The 19,514-nt window shown below is 35.7% G+C and overlaps 1 protein-coding gene across 2 annotated transcripts in view; it reads left to right on the forward strand.

Moving 5' to 3' along the window:
• The first annotated feature begins 2,880 nt into the window (after positions 1-2,880).
• Positions 2,881-19,514, forward strand: part of SLC38A4 (solute carrier family 38, member 4) — a 60,736-nt gene continuing 44,102 nt past the window's right edge. Inside the window, exons 1-2 of one of the 2 annotated variants that reach the window (XM_011936051.1) lie at positions 2,893-2,975; positions 4,227-4,306. The gene's annotated coding sequence lies outside the window, so the exon portion shown is untranslated. Of the gene's footprint in view, positions 2,976-4,226; positions 4,307-19,514 lie in introns of both variants that reach the window. The other variant, XM_011936048.1, reaches the window with a different exon arrangement.

A 19,514-nucleotide genomic window follows, 5' to 3' on the forward strand; every position in this document is an offset into this window, starting at 1 on the left:
GGAATGGACAAACAGAATCACTTCCATGTCTCAGTTCTTCCACTATGTATGTAATGACCTAATTTCACTCATTCATTCCATAAATAATTATCAAGTGTTACTATCTTCAAGAAACTACATTAGGGAGTTTCTTTTATTCCTATCTCCCTAGCACCTAGCACAGTGCTGGGCAAATACCAGGTAATCAAGAAATATTTGTAGAACAATGAATGAGTCTACTGGAGGAAAGAATAGACAAAGAAACATTTGCAATACAGCATGATTAAAAACCAGGAAAAAGGCTTGGCACTGTGGTTCATGCCTGTAATCCCAGCACTTTGGGAGGCTGAGGCAGATGGATCACCTGAGGTCAGGAGTTCCAGAGCAGCCTGACCAGTATGGTAAAACCCCACCTCTACTAAATTTACAAAAATTAGCCAGGTGTGGTGACATGCGCCTGTAGTCTCAGCTACTCGAGAGGCTGAGGCAGGAGAATTGCTTGAACCCAGGAGGCAGAGGTTGCAGTGAGTTGAGATCATGCCACTGCATTCCAGCTTGGGCAACAGAGCGAGACTCCATCTCAAACAAACAAACAAACAACAACAACAACAAAAAATCAGATTTGAATACTCTGCCAGAGAACCTGGCTTAGGAAAGGGGTCAGAGAACATTTCAAGACCAGGTGGTACCTGAGCAAGTAGAAATAAAAGTTAGCTAGGCAAAGAATTGGAGGATGTGAGGAAAGGACTCTCAGTGGCGAGATCAGACTGAGAAAGGATAAGGAGGGAGTCAGTTCAGGAATTTGAGAGTTCAGTACTCTTAGTCAGTAGAGAATGCTTGGGAGGAGACTGGGGAGGGAGGTGTGGTCATGGAGGTCCTTGCACATTCTCTCTGCAAGTGTCCCTTAGCTCTGACTCTCCCTTGAATTTTGAAAGTTACCTGTGCTAACAGAACAAAGTAATTGAATGCAGGAATTTAGCAATACATTTTATTATTTTATTGTGGTACCATAATAGAAAGCATATAGCTTTTTTGATTGCTTTTAATGTTAGGATTTAGAACCAGTGCTCAAATGGAAAGATAAAACAACAAAGTCTTATCTTTCCATCTGAGGGGAAACCAAATTATTTTTCTGGTTCTTAAGGGCGTATTCTATTTTAGCATAGACAAAATTTACACAAACATACAACAAAATCCAAATAAATGTTCTTCTGTGCTTTTATGAGGGGAGAGGTGGAGGAGATTTCTCTTCTGATTTTAGTTTTTAATGGCTATATTTTTCATTTTTGTATATTATATCTGAGTCAGGAAGAAAAAATGTATTAAAAAAAGGTGAGGCAGGGAATTGAATGACAGTAACAAATGCTATCCTTTTATCTTTTTAGTAGATGTTTATGCCAGTCAAGATCCTGGATTTTCATAATAGACTTTGACAACTTTTGTTTTGTAAGGATCTATTATTCCAGATTTTTATTCCAAGCTCAGAGGTCTGCATACCTCTTTACCATATCCATGCTTGTAAAATATTCTTGGTCATAATGTTATTAGGAAAGGAATTCGATTACTTCTACCACCCAAAGCATTATTTGAAATGTTAACAAATGTCCATATGAAATGTTTTTTGATAGCACGATTTCCTCTATCATAACTAAAATAAAGGAAAAAGAAGAGGAGATGGAAAAAAGGAAATAATACTCATGCCAGACAGTCCAGCCTAGAGAATGTCATTTCCTGTATATGATTATTTCTTGTTGGCTATTTCCGCCTATTGCTCCCAATAAATCTAATGTGGATTCATCATTAAAATGACTACCATCTCAGTTCCCTGGTTTCCCCTTAAGTTGGTCTCTTTTGTTCACTACTGTCACCTTGGTGCCTCACACATTGCCTGGTATAAACAGACACTGGTACATGTTTTTGAATGAAGGAAGGAAGGGAGGAAGGAAAACCTGTTTCTTTCTCTGTTTTTTGACAGAAAATATTCTTCAAATAAACACTTTTCTCATGGACCTATTAAAGGCCTTTGCAAAATGATTTTGTGCATTGTTTATAGTCAATATAAATAATTTTAAATTGTTTATTTAATTTGCATGGTTGCACATGATTAAGAGTATAAGCTTGGTAGGCAAGGCATTGTGGATATGAATCCTAATGCCATTATAAAATTGGACTTCCTGAGCTCAGATCTTGATTCTATCATCCAACTTCCTGGCTTCCAATTTTGGCTCTCCCCCTTTTTACCTGAGTTACCTTGAGCAAGTCAGTCCACCTTACTACTTCACTCATCTCTGAAATGGGGAAAATAATAGTTCCTACCTCACAGGGATTTTAGGAGGATCACATGAGTGAATATTTATAAAACATTTAGAATTATATCTGGTACTTTTAAAAATAGCAGCTATGGTATAGAATTATTGTGATGATGATACTGCATGGCACATAAAGGCTCAATAAAATAGGATTACTACTATAGATATTATTGCAATTCTTTATTTCTATAGTCTGCGATGAGGATTTGGGGCCCTAACAGCCTTTCCATTTTTTGGTCCAGTGAAAGTCTTATTGATTCTACCTTCCCTGTCACTTATAACTCTTTCTACCCACCCTGTGTTCATCCTGTCATTTTGCCTTGCATCATTTGTTCGTTTTACACTGCATACTCCTAAGGGCAGGGACTTTGCTTTTTGTTTTGGCGTAATTTAATAACACTGGGTACACTCGTGGTACTATAAAAATGTTAAAGAAGAAAAAGAAAAAAGATGCAATTTATCAACAGGCAACTTTGGCTTACAGAGGGATGAGTCGCTGTTCTGTCTGCAGTGTTGGTACTCCTGCAGGCCGCCCAGCAGCATCTAGAGGCTTGGCTGGGAGCTCTCCAGTGACCGCACGTCCTGGGCGGCCACTGGGGTGTGCGCAGCGCCTGGAGCATGAGCCGGCTGGTGGCCTGCACGGAGGACCGCGGGAGGCTGCCGCCTCAGGACACCTCACTCACACAGGTTTGCTTGCTGCTTTTGCGTAGCAACTTGGTTAGAGGGACCGGGAGAGCGGGTGAGACCAAGGTGGAAGGGGAAAGAGAAAAAGACATACTGCAAAGCACTGAAAAACGAAGCAGGTGGGAGGGATTCATTAAGAAGAGAGGTTGTGGCAGTCCTTGCTTTTAAGAAGCGTTTCGTGCATGCTAGATGGTGCCATTTAGGCTATAGTCTTGTTTCTGAAATTTTTTCCAAATGGGAGGAATGTGTTTCATGGATGCAGAATATTCTTTAAAACCGTATGACCAAACTGACCTCTATTGTTAAAGTGATCTAACTAAAAGCGTTCGTGTTTCCAACTTTGCTTTGTGAATGCCTGAAAAGCAATCCAAAAGTTGAGAACACTGGGAAACAGAGTTATTTTATTGCAGTCCTGAGAATACAGTCATTACTGTTTTATTCCTTCTTATCTTTTGAAGCAATATTTTACTAATTCTTTAGTAACAGTATGCTTTAAAAAAAGTATCTGACACATTTTTGGCATGTGCCACTATGCTATATTTCATTATTCTTTCTGTACAGAGGCATCTGTAAAGAATATATATAAATATATATATTATATATATATTTAAACTTTGTATATTAAAGTAATTATAGATTTGCATCCAGTTGCACAGAGAGACCACCTAAACCTTTCACCTGTTTTCCTCCAGTGGTTACCTCTGACACACTTTAGTACAATATTAAACCCAGGAAGCTGACACTGGAATAATGTGTGTATAGTTTCTATGCCGTTTTGCCACATATGTGGATTTGTGCAATCTGATCCACTATAGGCCAGTCAAGACGCAGAACTTCCACCAGTATCTTCCATGAGATCTCCCTTGTTTCACCTCTTTATCATTATCTCCACCTCCTCCTCGCTACCCCTGGCAACCACTTGTTTTCCATCTCTATATTTTCATCGTTCTGAAACTGTTATGTAAATGGAATCATACTGCCTGTGATCTTTTTGAGACTGAGTTTTCTCAGCTTGATGTTCTTGAGATCCATGCAAGTTATTTAGTAGATAGATAGTTTGGTCGTTTTTCATGCTGAGTAGTATTCCAGTTGTTTGACTCTATCTAGTGCTGCACTTTTTCCTTTGCTTTTTAAATCAGTGAAACTTGGAACTTCGGTGGGATTAAGGAGGTACTTGAGGGCACTTGGAGAGGAGAAAAGTATGAGGACAAATGTGAATATTTTTATTTTCAAAATGACATTTGTGTGTGTTAGGGCAAAAGGATGTATATACTCCATCTTCATTTAAAACACTGGAGGATTGGAAAGGAGAAAAGGAACAGGACAGAAAAAAAGTATGTACTTAGACAATAAGGTATAAAATCTAGTACCTTTTAAAATTTTTACAGCCATACAGTAGTCTGTGACTTTACCTTAGTTAAGACATTTCAGAGTTCTTGAAATGAATCAAAACAATGCCTCTGCAATTGGAAGTTCCCTGCCAATCTATGCTCAGACACATACTGCCAACTGAGGGAAAGAGGCATGGCTGGAAATGACAGTGAGTAGCTCTTGGGTTTGACAGGGGTCACCCAGAGCCCAAAACAGCACCTTTAGCCCAAGGGCAACCATCAAAGGCAGATGTTCAGGTTCAGAGACTGTTAGTGTTATACTACTCTGACCTCCATCTCATCTGCTGCTGGGAGGAGGCCTCCCAGAGGTCCCTTCAAATCAGGTTTTAAAATGAAATGTTATTCTTTGTCTGCATGCTCACAAGTATGAGAAACCTGGAAACTGGAGGCTGTAACTAGCCAAGGGAAATGCATCACTTCTGAATAGTACCTGAAAGACTTAGGCTAAATCCCTCCCTTCAGCCAGAACCCATTGGAGAACTCCTCCCACCTCCAAAGAGAGGAGAGAACAAAATATCCACTACTATCTGAAAGCATTTGTAAACACTTTGAGGTTTCAGAATTTCACATTCTGGAATTTCAGAGACATATTGTCAGTTCATAGAATGAAACACTCAGTCTGGAGCCCTGACTAGATTTGAGTTTAACTGAATGCACTGCCCTGAGACTCCATTTTAATAATTTCTGTTACCAGAAACATATTCCTTGTCCTAAATCTTGGGAAAGGATGGAGTGTAGCTGACAATGGTGGTTCCAAAGTCTCAACATGAAGAAACATCATAGCTAAAATAATTTATAACTCTTTTTATAGGCAGATCTGCTTTTCTGAGTCTTTTGAAATGGAATAGAATCATTTGTGTTGTCTTCATAATGTGTTTTATTTTAAGTAAACATTAGATACCTCACATCACTTTGCAGGCTGTTCTTCTGGGTCATATCTCCTCTGTGTGTGGGCAGGGCAGATAATTTAATCCTATAATCTTGAGGGAATGAACACTTCTCTGTAAGTCATGAGACCAAACGAAAGACCCACTGAATTTTGTATACCACTCTTAAACTGTTTACCTATTTGAGCAATGATGACAGTCATTAGGAATGTGTGATAAGAAATGTAAATATGTTTACTATAATTCTCAACATTGCAGGCATTGTTTTTTACAGGGGGATGGGAGTGCTGTTTTCTAATTTTTTTTAAAGCTTTTTCTTTGAAGAGAAGTAATACAGTTTTTGAAAGAAAAGTAAAATAGAAATGTTTTATGTGCCTTGTATACTTTTAAACTATATGTTAAACTGTATATATTGTATAATTACTTTAAAACTCTTTCATAATATTATCATGGTATCCACACTGAATAATTAAACCAAATATAATGCTTTCCATTATTCTTTATACCAAAATTCCTTAAAGTTCAAACTTCTTAACCTGGTAGTTAAGATCAACTTCAGCCAAACTCTACACAAACATTCTATTTTAGCTGAAGTAGACTCTTGTTCGGTGTTACCAAGGTCAAACTTCTGATCCCATGTCCCTTGCCTGGAATCCAGTCTTCTGTCTCTGAAGTCGCACCGTTCTTCCTACACAAAACCTACTCTATTTGCCCCAGCTCTCCAGTTCAGTTGCATATGTCTTGGAGACAAGGATCCTATCTTATGAATCATGTTCAACATAAAGTAGGTACCCAATGGTAATGGACTGTCTTAGGAGCTGGGCTCAGAAGTTAGACAGTGGGTTTTGAGTTTTGGTTCAGTCATCACACCAGGACCTTATTAGCTTTGATCTTTGAGTAAGTTGTCTCTCAACCCTAATTGCTGTCATAAGAAGGGGTAGGCTTTACACCTATCAACTAGGAAGAGAGAATCTCCAGTTGCCCACCCGCTGAGATAGACACAAATAGAAGGAGTCTTCCCATCTTAGGTCTCATAAAAATATGTATATTTGGCACAGATTTTATTTTTGGTAGAGATTCTAGCTTTATTCTATTCCTGTGACTGTATCTTAAATAATTACCCTTTGTTAAGTGATTGGAACCCTATGTGTACATGTGTGTCAAAATAACACCTTCCCAAAGATGTCAAAAAAAACTAATTAAGGGGTGTGGTACATACATGCACATTTTGTATGCATACATTTCATGATCTTACATGTAGAAGAATCCTAAAGACTCCACAATAAACTCTTGAATCCAGTAAGCAAATTCAGTAAAGTTGCAGGATACAAAATCAACATACAAAATCAGTTAGATTTCTATATGTTGACAATGAACTATTCTGAAAGGAATTTAACAAAACAATCACATTTATAGTAACCTCAAAAAGAATAAAATACTTAGGAATGAATGTAATTAAAGAGGTAAAAGTCCTGTATACTGAAAACTATAAAAGGTCAATGAAAGAAATTAAAGCAGCAAATAAATGGAAACACATCTTGGGTTAATGGAATGGAAGATTTAACATTATTAAAATGCCCATACTATCCACAGTGAGTGACAAATTCAATGCTGTCCTCATCAAAATCCCAATGGCTTTTTTTTACAGAAATAGGAAAAATAATCGTAAAATTTATATGGAACCATGAAAGACTCAAAATAGCCAAAGTGATTTTATGAAAGAATAAAGCTGGAGCCATCATACTTCCTGACTTCAAAATACATTACAAAGCCATAGTAACTGAAACAATATGGTACCAAAAAAACAAAACAAAACAACAAAAGCAGTATGGTATTGGCATAAAGAGAGCGATAGATCAATAGAATGGCATAGAGAGCCTGGAATTAAGCCCACACATATATGGTCAACTGATCTTCAACAAGGGTCCCAAGAGCACACAATAGTGAAAAGAAGTCCTCTTTATCTTTATTTTACATCTTAAACAAACAACAAAAAACTAAAAATGGATTAAAAACTTGAATATAAGACTAGAAACCATAAAACTCCTAGAAGAAAACATAGGGAAAACTTTTTAACATTGGTCTTAGTAGTTATTTATTGGATATGACACCAAAAGCACAGGCAACAAAGCAAAAATAGACACACAGTACTACATCAAACTAAAAGGCTTCTGTACAGCAAAGGAAATAATCAATAGGATGAAAAGGTAACCTATGGAATGGGAGAAAGTATTTGCAAACCATGTGTCTGACGAACTGAATATCCAAAATATATAAGGAACACCTGAATAACAAATAACATGATTTAAAAAAAGGATCAAAGGACTTGAATAGACATTTATTCAAAAAGACATACAAATGGCCAACACGTATATGAAAAGATGCTCAACATCAATAGTCATAAGGAAATGCAAATTAAAATCACAATGAAATATCACCACACACACATTAGGATGGCTATCATCAAAAACACAAAAGATAGCAAATGTTAGCAAGCATGTGGAGAAAAGGGAACTCTTGTACACTGTTGGTGTGGATACAAATTAGTACAAGCAATATGGAAAACAGTATGGAGCTTCCTAAAAAAATTAAAAATAGAACTACTATATGATCCAACAATCCCACTTTCTGGGTATATATCCAAAATAATTGAAATCAAAATCTCAGAGCAATACCTGCACTCCCATGTTCATTGCTGCGCTATTCACAATAGCCGAGTTATTGAAACAACCCAAATGTCCACTGACAGATGAATAGATAAAGAAAATGTGGTACATCTATAAAATGAAATATTACTCAGCCTTGATAAAGAAGGAAATCCTGCTATTTGTGACAACATGGATGAACCTGGAGAACAATGTGCTAAGTGAAATAAGCCAGTCACAGAAGGACGAATCCTGCATGACTCCACTTATATGAAGCAGCTAGAGTAGTCAAACTCAGAAGCAGAAAATAGAGTGGTGGTTACCAGGGGCTGGAAGAAGTGGGGAATGCAGAGTTGCAGTTAAATTGGCATAAAGTTTCAGTTATGCAAGATGGGTTAGTTCTAGAGATTGGCTGTATTGCATAATGCCTATTGTTAGGCACTAAAGTGTTGTTAGTAGGGTAGATTTCATGTTAAGTGTTCTTACCACAAACAAAAGTAAACAAAAGGACACAAAGAAACTTTTGGAGGTGATGGATATATCTATTACATTGATCATGGTGACAGTTTCACAGGTGTATAGACATGTCCAAACTTATCATTGTATCCATTAAGTATGTATGATTTGTTGTATGTCAGTCATACCTCAATAAAGCTGTTAAAATAACACAGTGAGGCCCACTTTAAAATCAAAATTTTATTGCACATAATTTAACTTTTCAATGTTTCAGAGCGCCTCAGAGTCATCACTATAAACTTCATCTATAATGGCATAACTTAAAAGTGCTAGTTAATTAATACTTCTGGTTGACTGAAGGAATTTATAGTGTCTTCTTTCTTCAACTTCTGGGGGAACTACCAAGAAAACTATGTGTGGTATTTCCAAACTAGGAAATTTACACGAATCTTTTCAATTGGGAAAGTTTTCAACATTCCCAAGTACAGAGAATAGTGTAATGAATCTCCAGCTTCACTTGGTTTCAACAATAATCAATACTTGTCTGTTGTAGTTTATCTATATTCGTATCTTTTCTGCTCTGCTACCTCACCACAATCACTACTAAATTATTTCCAAGCCGATCTAAGTCATCATATAATCTGATCCATGAATGATCACTATGTATCTCAAAAGATAAGAAATCTTTAAGAATAACTAAAATATCATTACATCTTAAATATAACCAACATTTATTTTCTTATTTTAATTTTTAATTTGTATTTAATAATTGGTACAGAGTGACATATTGATACACATATATAATGTGTAATGATCAAATCTGGGTAATTAGCATATTCATCAAACCAACATTTTCTTAATGTTATCAATTATTCATGCAGAGTTCATTTATTTCTCATATTCTCTCTCTCTCTCTCTCTCTCTCTCCCTCTCTCCACTTAGTTTGAATCAGAATCCAAACAGGGTTCTCACTCTCATTGGTTGTTAAGTCTTTTAAGTCTCTTTCAGTCCTTAGAGTCAATAACCTCTCATGTCTTTTTTTCCACATCTTGCAACTTATTTGATGGTGAAATCTAGTTATTTGTCCTACTGAATTACCCATATTCTGAATTGTGTTGATTTACATGACTTTTAAAATGTCATTCTCAAACTCCAACATTCTGCCTTCTTCAGTCTAACCCTCATAAAATTGATTCCCCTTTTTTTAAATTGCAACTTGTCATTTCTTCTTCTGTTGCCCTGAGGATCCTCCAGTCTATATGTTGCCTAATTCTGATCAATTTCACTTTAATACCCATGATTTACCTAACATTTCTTCCTGAAAGAACTTAGCCTCTCTGGAGTGTCCTTTCAGTCAGATTTCAAAATATGTGCTCATCTACTCTCCCAGAGGCACTTGCTCAGCTTTCTGTAAGACTGCAAGATATAACCAGTAAACAATAGGTGTTGTTTTGATTTTTAAAATTGTCTCACATGGCTACATTTTAAAAGTATTTTTCGATTACTGATATACATAGAAATATTTGTTATGCAATTATGTATCTGGGATTTACCTTCAAATAATGGGAGAGGGGGCACAGTGGTTTAGATGCAATGATTGGCCACAGTTCATATCGGATAATGCCAGCTGAGGGTTCCTTATGTTATTCCATCTACTTACGTTTAAATTTAAATTTTTTCCCATAATAAAGAAGTAAAAATGAGTTGTACTATATTACCAAAACTAAGTAATCAGACACTTCATTTTGGGGTCTAGATTATAATACTTTTGCCAAGGATCATGAAAAAATCATGTTTAAGGAACAATTTACTTGCTTTTCTCATTCTGCAAATCTGATTTAGCTAAAATAATCAGCATATAAATAACATTTAAATAAAATAGGGAACTGGTTTGGAATGAATGAAAATATGACTCATATAGAGGTGGTTCATAGGTTTTGTCTAAGCTGCTTCTCTTAGGACTCTAGTGTGGCAGAACTCACTGACATGCTCTAGTAACTTACCAATAGTTTACAGAATACTCCCAGAAGACGAGAGACAGCAAGACACAAGCCACTGGATTATCTCATAAGAAACAAATGCTAGCATGGATTATGAAGGTCACACTTACATGATCTCCCTACTACAATGACAGATGAACATACAGGTCTTATTTTCCCAAGGCGAAAGTCAAAAGAAAACTTTTACAAAAACCTATGATCTTCTCACTTTAGTATTATTTCTCTTTATTATATTCAACTCTTGAAAAAATAAGAGAATTTAACACTTTGTGCTTACACTATTCACCTATACTAGAAAATATTTTTAAAGAACATACAACCTTTGCTAATAATCATTTTCTATTACTTTATTAGTATATCTAAGTAATTTTATCAATAGGAATTAATTTTAACTGCAATCAGCTATGCAAAAATCATAGTATGAATTTGCTTCAATATATCTTTTATGAAGTTGCATGAATTTAACATCATGTAAGCAAATCCCAGTCAGTCTGATTGAGAATAAGAGAAAAAGAGTAAGGACCAGGGGCTCACCGATAGGAAGGGAATATAAATGGAAGTACAGTGAGAGGAGATCCTTTTCTCTAAAGACTTAGAAGACGTAAGAGGCTCCTGGGGCTTCATGTAAGGCCTTAGAACTGGGTTTTGGTTTGAGGGGAGGCAGCAACAATAAGTGCAAGAAGGGTTGGCAATTTGTGCCTTGTGATATCGTTTTCGTGCACCAGGTTAAAAACCTCTGCTTTGAGAGGCAGAGGAACAAGTTTGAGAAATATCTACTCATTTAGACCTAGTAGGTCAATTAGGTCAATTAAAGTTATCAGAAGATTCTCCCTGTCAAGCATCTAAGTGAGTCCTGTTCCTGGATCAACACTGGGGTTAGCAAGCAGGAGATAATTCCTCTAATCCATAAAATCAAAAAGGCATTGGCTGTCCCCTGGTATGTGTTTATCTACAACAAAGTAGTATGAGTTTGCAGTTGTTGGAACTCTTGTACAGAACCACTCTAGAAACTTTTTTAGTGAGCAAAAGGTGAGAACTCAAAATTCAATTGTATTTATTATTGCCACTTAAAACTGTGTAAAAATATCATTGGTGATTTTTTATTTTACTTTTATTTGTGTGAAAATGTTTTACAGATATACACAAGCCTGGCCCCAACTGTGTAAACCATATCTTCCCTTTAAGCTATTAAGCTACTCAACCTGAAATTTTCCAGTCATGGACTTTTCAGGAATTTGATTCCCTCAATTGGGTAAGAGGTTATTCTATGCCAAGATCTCCCAGTATCTCTGGACTGTTACTCTCTATGTAGTTACTTTCTAAATTTTTGGATCAGAATTGAAATTAAAAGCCTATTTTGTGTCCCTTTGTAATTCTCTCAGTAAGACTAATATATATGCATATGTTTCTGAGTTTCTACCATTATAACTATTTTGTTTCGCAAAAAAAAAAAATTAGAAAACTGTTCAATAGTCCATGTGAATACATTTTTATTACTCCTTTATTCTCCACTAGAATTAACTGAGAAAAAAATAAATGAGTGCTCACCTTCTAAATAGGGAAAGTGGGGAAATAGTTAAGCGTGGCAGGCTTCAAATTCACTACAGGGTTTAGGCCACCAAATATGCTGATTGAGGCTGAAAAATATGGGCCTAATAAGTTGCCCATATTTTTATATCTATAAAAATTGAAGTAACATTTTACACACATAGTTTAGAAATAGGTATAGAATGTTTTTTGTTTGTCTGTTTTTTAAAGTTTTTTGAGGTTCACTTTTCACAAATTATACTTCAGACATATAGAAAGTGTCAGGCAAAATAAAATAAAGACATTATATTCATGTATTATGCTTTGTCTAAAGTGACAGTCATGACCCCAAATTCTTACATGTATGGTTTTGTGTTTTTTTCACCAGAGTCAATATTATGCATCCAAATATTACCCTTTAAGATTCCTTTTGTAAAATAATAATAATAAGTAACTTAGAAATTTTCTAAGTAAAGGGTTTAGAAGTATTCTATGGTCTCATATTAAAGTATTGCTGCTATACATATTTTCATTTTGCAGAATATCTCATTGGTACCTATCACTAACAGATTTTTGTATGTTTCTTTAAAAGAAAAAGTTCTCCTTATCTTAGAAACACATATACACTTTGTGTTGCAGGCATTGCTATGGCAAATCCATGTATTTTATTAAATGTCAGACCACAGTTAACAGATGTTGCAGCAGTGCTGGAGGAATTAAGACCATGTCAGCCTTTCTCTTTAAATATATATTTTTTCAGGGCCTCCTATGTGTGAAATGTTAACTCCTTAACAAGTTAACACAAGACAAGGAATGCTAATGCCCAAGTGGCTGGATATTTTAAGGAACCCACTAAAGGAAGCCATCTCTCCTGGGGACCTATTAATATTATTAATAACAAAAGTTGGGAACCATTCCTGAAATGTTTGCCAGGAGGCCTATGAATTAAATTTGTCATCTGATTTTCAGCCAAGAAATACAGAATTAAATTTTTGAATTGGAGTTTAGTTATTTAATATTGATCATTATGTTGAATTCAAAATAATCTACTGCTTATAGATTATTTTATGAATAGATTCCCATAAACATATTGTGTGCCTAGGCTATTTTATGGAGCCCACTGATTTAAAAACATACAGCCAACAACAACAGCAACTAGTATATATTTAGCTCTTACTCTATCCCAGGCCATGTTCTAAGGTTGTAAATTATCTCACTGAAGAAAAGTAAATAAAGAAGACACATGCCTTCTTTACTAAGCTACTGCTCTGTGCAAAAATAAAAAAGGAAGAAAGGGAGGGATGGAAGAGAGGAAGGGAGGGAGGAGTTGAATAACAAGCAGAAAGTGGTCTTAATTTACCAATCTACTCAAGAAATAAAAGAAAGGCCATGTCAATACGATTCATATTCTGTCTCTCTCTCTCTCTCTATATATATATATATATGTGTGTGTGTGTGCGTTTGTATATATCTTTTAGCTATTTTTAATCCTTGAAAAGTCATTTTGACCAAAAATCTGGTTAATACAGTATACTATCTCATATAGATCTTCTATTCAATTATTCTCAAATAATTTTTGCAGCCATAACATAGAATAACTGTGACTACATGAGATAATGCAAACCTTTGGAAGAAAATTGTTTCTTAAGCATTTTAGGTGAAAACTCATGTGCCACAAAGCCATGGTACGTGATCTATTTGTGCACACTGAAATGAGTAAAACTCCTCATTTCTAAATATCAAAGAATGAGTGAAACTGGACCTAATAAAGTATTTGACACCGCAACCTTTTAGTCTTCAACTCAAATTCTAAGCAATCTTAGCCAGGTTAACCTCAAATTAATGAGAAGTAGCATGTATGCATGCTTGCAAGACTGCCTTGAATTTAAGAGATGTAAAGATGGGAGATTCCCATGTATCTTGTCCCAAGACAAGTATGTGGTCTTGTTTGATCAAGAAACTGCCTCAAAGAGAGCCAGTCATCCATTCGTGCTGCCAGCTAATCCATACACTGATTCATAATGATTAAAAGTGTCTTATATGTGATTCTACTGAATGTGATTAGACCAAAACTGTGTGGCTAGCTGTTTTGGCAATTAGTACTAAAATGCTCAGCAACATCAAATGGTACAGTGTAAGTGAAATGTAGGTCACTTACTTCGGCATTTGGAAAGTGTGTCATGGTACATCTTTGGTCTTCATATTTTATCAGTCTCACAAAAAAGATTAACCCAAAGCAAAGCCAGCCAACCCCCAAAATCTGCTAGTACACTTGCATGTTTAAACACTGGCTCTAATGACAGGTTCAGGGGTAAATATGTACCATGGGGCTGTTCAGCTTCACAGGTTGGTTAATATTAAACAAACACATATTGCAAACTGTGCCTTGTTACGAGGTTGTTTTCTGAGATTCCAGGGGTCAGAGTCAAAACCTCACATTTTTTACCTTTTCCACAGTGCTAATCAATAGTATAACAAGTGAAATAATAGTCTAATACACAGTAACAATACATTTTCAAAGGAAAAACTGTTGAAGCTAATTTAATTCTATAATCAATTTTGCTAATGCCGTTTCACTTTTATAAACAAAGAACAATAGAAATACCTTGTATGTTTATAATGCTATATATCCAATACCTCATTTAACCCTCACAGTAACCTTGTCTAAGTTTCCATTAGACTCAGTATGAAAGAGAAAACTGAGTTCCAGAATATTTACATGACTTTACTTATTCAAAAAAGATTTATTAAGTAGATATCATATTAGGTATTGAAGTTGGAGACAATTCTTTAAATATGCATATATAACAAATACAAATGTTCACTGTGTGCCAGATGCTCTTCTCAATGCTCTACAAATATTAACTTACTTAATCCTCATAACAGCAGTGTGAGGTAGGCACTATTATTATTTCCTTCTTGTAGATGAGGAAACTGAGGCACAGAAATGGCAAATAACTTGCCCAAAGTCAGACAGGATAAAAGACAGAAGTCAGACTTAAGTCTAGGCAGTGGGGCTCCAGAATCTGTACTATTTAACTCTGTGCTGTGCTGAATAAGACACAGGGTCTGTGTTTGAAGACTTCAGAGTCAAGAAGGGCAGACACGTAAACAAACGTTTTACAGTGCAGCCCTTAAGCTCAACAGTGAGGCTTGCAAGAGGCACAAGCAACACAAAGGAGGAAGGGGTTAACTTGACTTATCTAAAGTCTCTCAGCTCCTAGATGGCAGAGTGGTGATTGGATCCGAGTCCTTGAGTTTGAACTCCAGAGTCAATGTGTTCTCCATTTCACTGGGCAGATCATATTTGAGAAAAAGAGTTTGGAATTACAGTGAGAAAACAATAACGAACTAAGAGGAACACAGCATCTGAACACAGGATGAAAGCTGAGCTCATCTGAACAGAAAATAAAGGACTGTGCTTTGTAATAAATATAAATACAGACACAGATATAGGTATGCAGATGTCTTTCTTTGTTTATATAAGATATAATTAATAAATTAATATGCATATGTATATGTCAACAGAACTCCTGTGAATATCAGTTCAGCTGTAAAGTGCCCGGGTTATCTTAAGGCTTATGGTCAGTCAGAATAAAACGGGGCCAACGTGAGGAGGCAGAAGGAAAGCCAAAAGACATGGAGACACTGATGTCAACCATTCTGGGTGCATAATAGATATTCAAAGATTACTCACTGATGGAATAATTGGTTAATTGACTAATTGATTAAAAACGGGAAAGGGAATTTAAAAAAATACTAAAGATAGCTCATTCCAATTCACATTTGGTGAATTTTGCAAGGAGAATTAGTGAAATTGAAACATTCAGAATTGAGATTTCATATCAACATGTCAGAATTTTATGTCCAACATTTCTTTTGGATGACCACTTTGATATTTCTCTGACCTCTTTTTAAGTGTAGTTACTACTTACTAACATTGCTAAGGTTTTTAATCCAAACAATGGCAAAAAAGAGTTCCACAGGGAGAAAGAAATTTGGCTAGTTTGAACTCCAGTCATGTTTATAGTTTACCTTAGGTTTGTAAAATTCCTTGTTTTAATTTGCTAAAATAAAAAAAGTGTACATTTTATCTGCTGCCACCAATAGTTCTGTTGTCACCCTAGGAACTATGTACTATTTTATAACTGAGATAAAGCTCATAGGGTTTACCAAGTTGTTGATAGTACAGCTAGTGATTAATGGAGTCAGAATTAGAACCCAGATCTTCTGAATCAAAGTCCAGCACTGAGTGTTAGCATAACAGAAGAGAACATTGTTCAGAACAAGAGAAGGCTTTCAATAGGGTGTCAGAAGACTTCTCATGTAGATAAAAAGGGATAAACAGATAGTTTCAAGACAAAAACAGTGAAGCTCCTCTCAGGATTCCTCAGAAAAAGCTAGTGCTGAAAGTCTTAAGTAAACATCAAATGAAATGCCATCAGCCTTTAATTTAAAGAGAAAGAAAAGATGCAAGCAAAACTATTTAAGTCAGTAAGATTGTCTTATTCACATGTAAAAATCAGACCACCCATCCAAATAAGCACATATCAATCTTTCAATTGGTACTTATAACATTATAACACTATACAAGACCCTATTAAGAAATAATTAAGGAATATAAATGCTTGCAAATTAAGATATTAATATTACTGGAAAATTGCTCATATATAATTAACAAGTATTGATCTTCACCTAGGTAGATTTTAAAATAATTGAGACAAATTGAAATATGTTGAATTTTAGAGTCTAACTTAAAAAATCAACTTCAAATATCTAAGAAGGAAGAGTCAGGATTTCTATAGTTAAAGATTCAACTCCTGTAAAACTTGCAATTAACTATTTTTTGACATAGTTTACATCATTTGAAACAAAATACTTCATGAACCTAAGCTTTTCTGTTCTTAGCCTAATACAACAATCCTGATGGTCCAAACACAAAGCAGAAGCCCAGGTCCACATAAACCCTCTCTCTAGGGATGCAATGTAGGAAGGATTGCCTCATGCTACCCAGGTGGTTTTTACTATTTGCAGTAACCTTTATTATCACAATTTCTAACAAAACACATTTTCTTCAAATATCTGAAATCTCGAGCTCTACGTGGAACTGCTGAGCTGGACTTCTTTTATGAACTCATATGAATTAAACATAACAAAGAAAAGACATGGTATCCACAGCCCTCTGTGATCCCTGCACTGACCTTTCCAGTGGTGTTTTCCATTCTTTCAGAAACACCCAGCTGCCAGGAACTGCTTCTTGCCTCCTTGCCTTTGCTTGTGCTATCTGCTCTGCCTGCAGTCTGCTCCCCATCACATTTCTCCTGCCAACCTTCTATTTGTTCTTTCGGCTTTAGCCCAGCTGTCACTTCCTCCAGAAGCTTCTCTGCCCCTTGCAAGCTGAGTTGGATAACACACTTCTCCTACCCCTCAGATGCCATGGACATTTTGTGCATCCTGTTACATCATTATGACCTACATAAGAAATGAATTCACTTGAAAGACCAGGTTTTGAGAGGAGAGATTGGGTCTTTTATTTTTTAATTGTCTCTTTGCCTTACCCCCTAGCATAAAATCTGGCACATGTAGGTGTTGAGTAATATTCATTGAATGAATGAGATGATTCTTTATTCTACCATAATAGAAATTGATTATCTCATAGCATTGTAAAAAATATTATATGCCCATTTTTCTCAACAATATTTTGAGATCTATTTACAATATCTCTTGCAGATGGGGAAAAAACAATCGATTTTTTCCATTCTTTCAGAGCAAACTGGAGATGTATAATTTTATCTAGATTCTAAATAGCTCATAAATGCCCATTCAGAATCAAAGACTTTTTAAGGGAGTTGATTGTTTGCTAGTTAAGTACCCCAAAATAGAGATTTAGCTAGTGGCTGATGCCCAGGATTTGATTAACGATTGTTGAAAAACCTAAAATAGGAACTCTTTGTTTTGTTACTTTTGTTTCTAATTCTGTTTATTCTTTTTTGATAATAAAAGTAATCCGTATTTTGTAAAGGTTAGCCAGCTAATATAGATGAAATAAAATAAACACTATCTACATTTCCACATCCTGGAAATAACCACGATTAACATTTTGATATACATGATTTCTCTTTGCATATATTTTATATGTTGGGTACATAATTTTTATTGTATTTATTTATTTATTTATATTATACTTTAAGTTCTGGAGTACATGTGGAGAATGTGCAGTTTTGTTACATAGGTATACACATGCCATGGTGGTTTGCCACACCCATCAACCTGTCACCTACATTAGGTATTTCTCCTAATGTAATTATCCCTCCCCTAGTCTCCTACCCCCCAACGGGCCCCGGTGTGTGATGTTCCCCTCCCTATGTCCATGTGTTCTCATTGTTCAACTCCCACTTATGAGTGAGAAAAACATAATCATCAAAACAACATAGGGACCTTATTATTATTGGATTTTTCTATCTCACCTTTTAAAACTTATTTTAACTATAATTTCCTTATGTCCTCAACATTTGTAATTACTGCTTAATATTGAAGTAAGGCAGCTCTCTCTAAAGCAACTAATGGGTCCTTGCATATAGCATGAATATTTACTGTTTCACAATTGGTTCTGAGGATAAGAAGGAAATATTGCATTTTAATACATAGCAGGACCCTTCAACTGAATATTAGAATGTCTCTTGCTGCAACCTCATACATAAATAAGTTTTAAAGAAAGATTTTGAATGCACAAATTGAATCAGTACCTTTAATAAAGATTTTCATTCATTCAGTGTTTATATAGTACCTATTATGCATGAAGGATAGTCTAATATTAATCAAGGTAAACAAGAAAGGAGATTACTTATAATTACTGCAAATCGGCCATCTAAACATACTTGATTCCATTCCAAACCTAAATATACCATCTGCCCAAAGTCTGCCCTCTGCTGCTGTCCCACCTAATGAAGTCAAAACATTTACTTTTCTGAGTAGAAATTGCATTCTATTCTGAATTTACTTTTTCTATATTTAAAGAAGGCCTAGTGCTACCAATTTTATACCCAGCCTTCCAGGAATTATAATTCCTAACTCAAGCAGCCATAAAGTACAAAAAGCTCAGTTAATGTTCCCATGCTGGGCACTGCAAACTCCTGTGGCAAAGAATGAGTGCATTAGGCAACAAGTGTCCCTGTGAAGGGCTCTGACTACACCATGGCCCTACCCTGGAGTTGCCTGGAGTCCAGCAGTAGAAATAAGCTTTGCAGGCAGAAGCATGCCCTCTTCTCTGCCGAGGAGTTCTGACTCGGAAATCCTCCCGAGTTCATTAAAAAGTGAATTAGGAAATGTCAATGACACTATTATTTGTCTCTCTCTGCTCATATTCCTTTGAAAGACATTTTCTAGTGAATATGCATTTCTTATTTCAACATTCTGGATAGAATAGTAAAAAGGCCAGCCTGAACATATCTTTGGTTAGTAGGGATACTGATTCTTTGAAGCATACGTTCACATTATCACCATTTAGAAGGGGCCCCTTGCTTTTAAAGTCTAGCCACACAGCATACTAGGTCACAGCTTAAACTACCGAAAGTCCAAATTTAAGCAAGACGATAACAGGTTTACAAAGTCCAATCACTAATGAAATTACAAAATC

Source organism: Colobus angolensis, unplaced genomic scaffold (assembly GCF_000951035.1).
Source record: "Colobus angolensis palliatus isolate OR3802 unplaced genomic scaffold, Cang.pa_1.0 Scaffold150, whole genome shotgun sequence".
In the NCBI taxonomy this organism is placed as follows: domain Eukaryota; kingdom Metazoa; phylum Chordata; class Mammalia; order Primates; family Cercopithecidae; genus Colobus; species Colobus angolensis.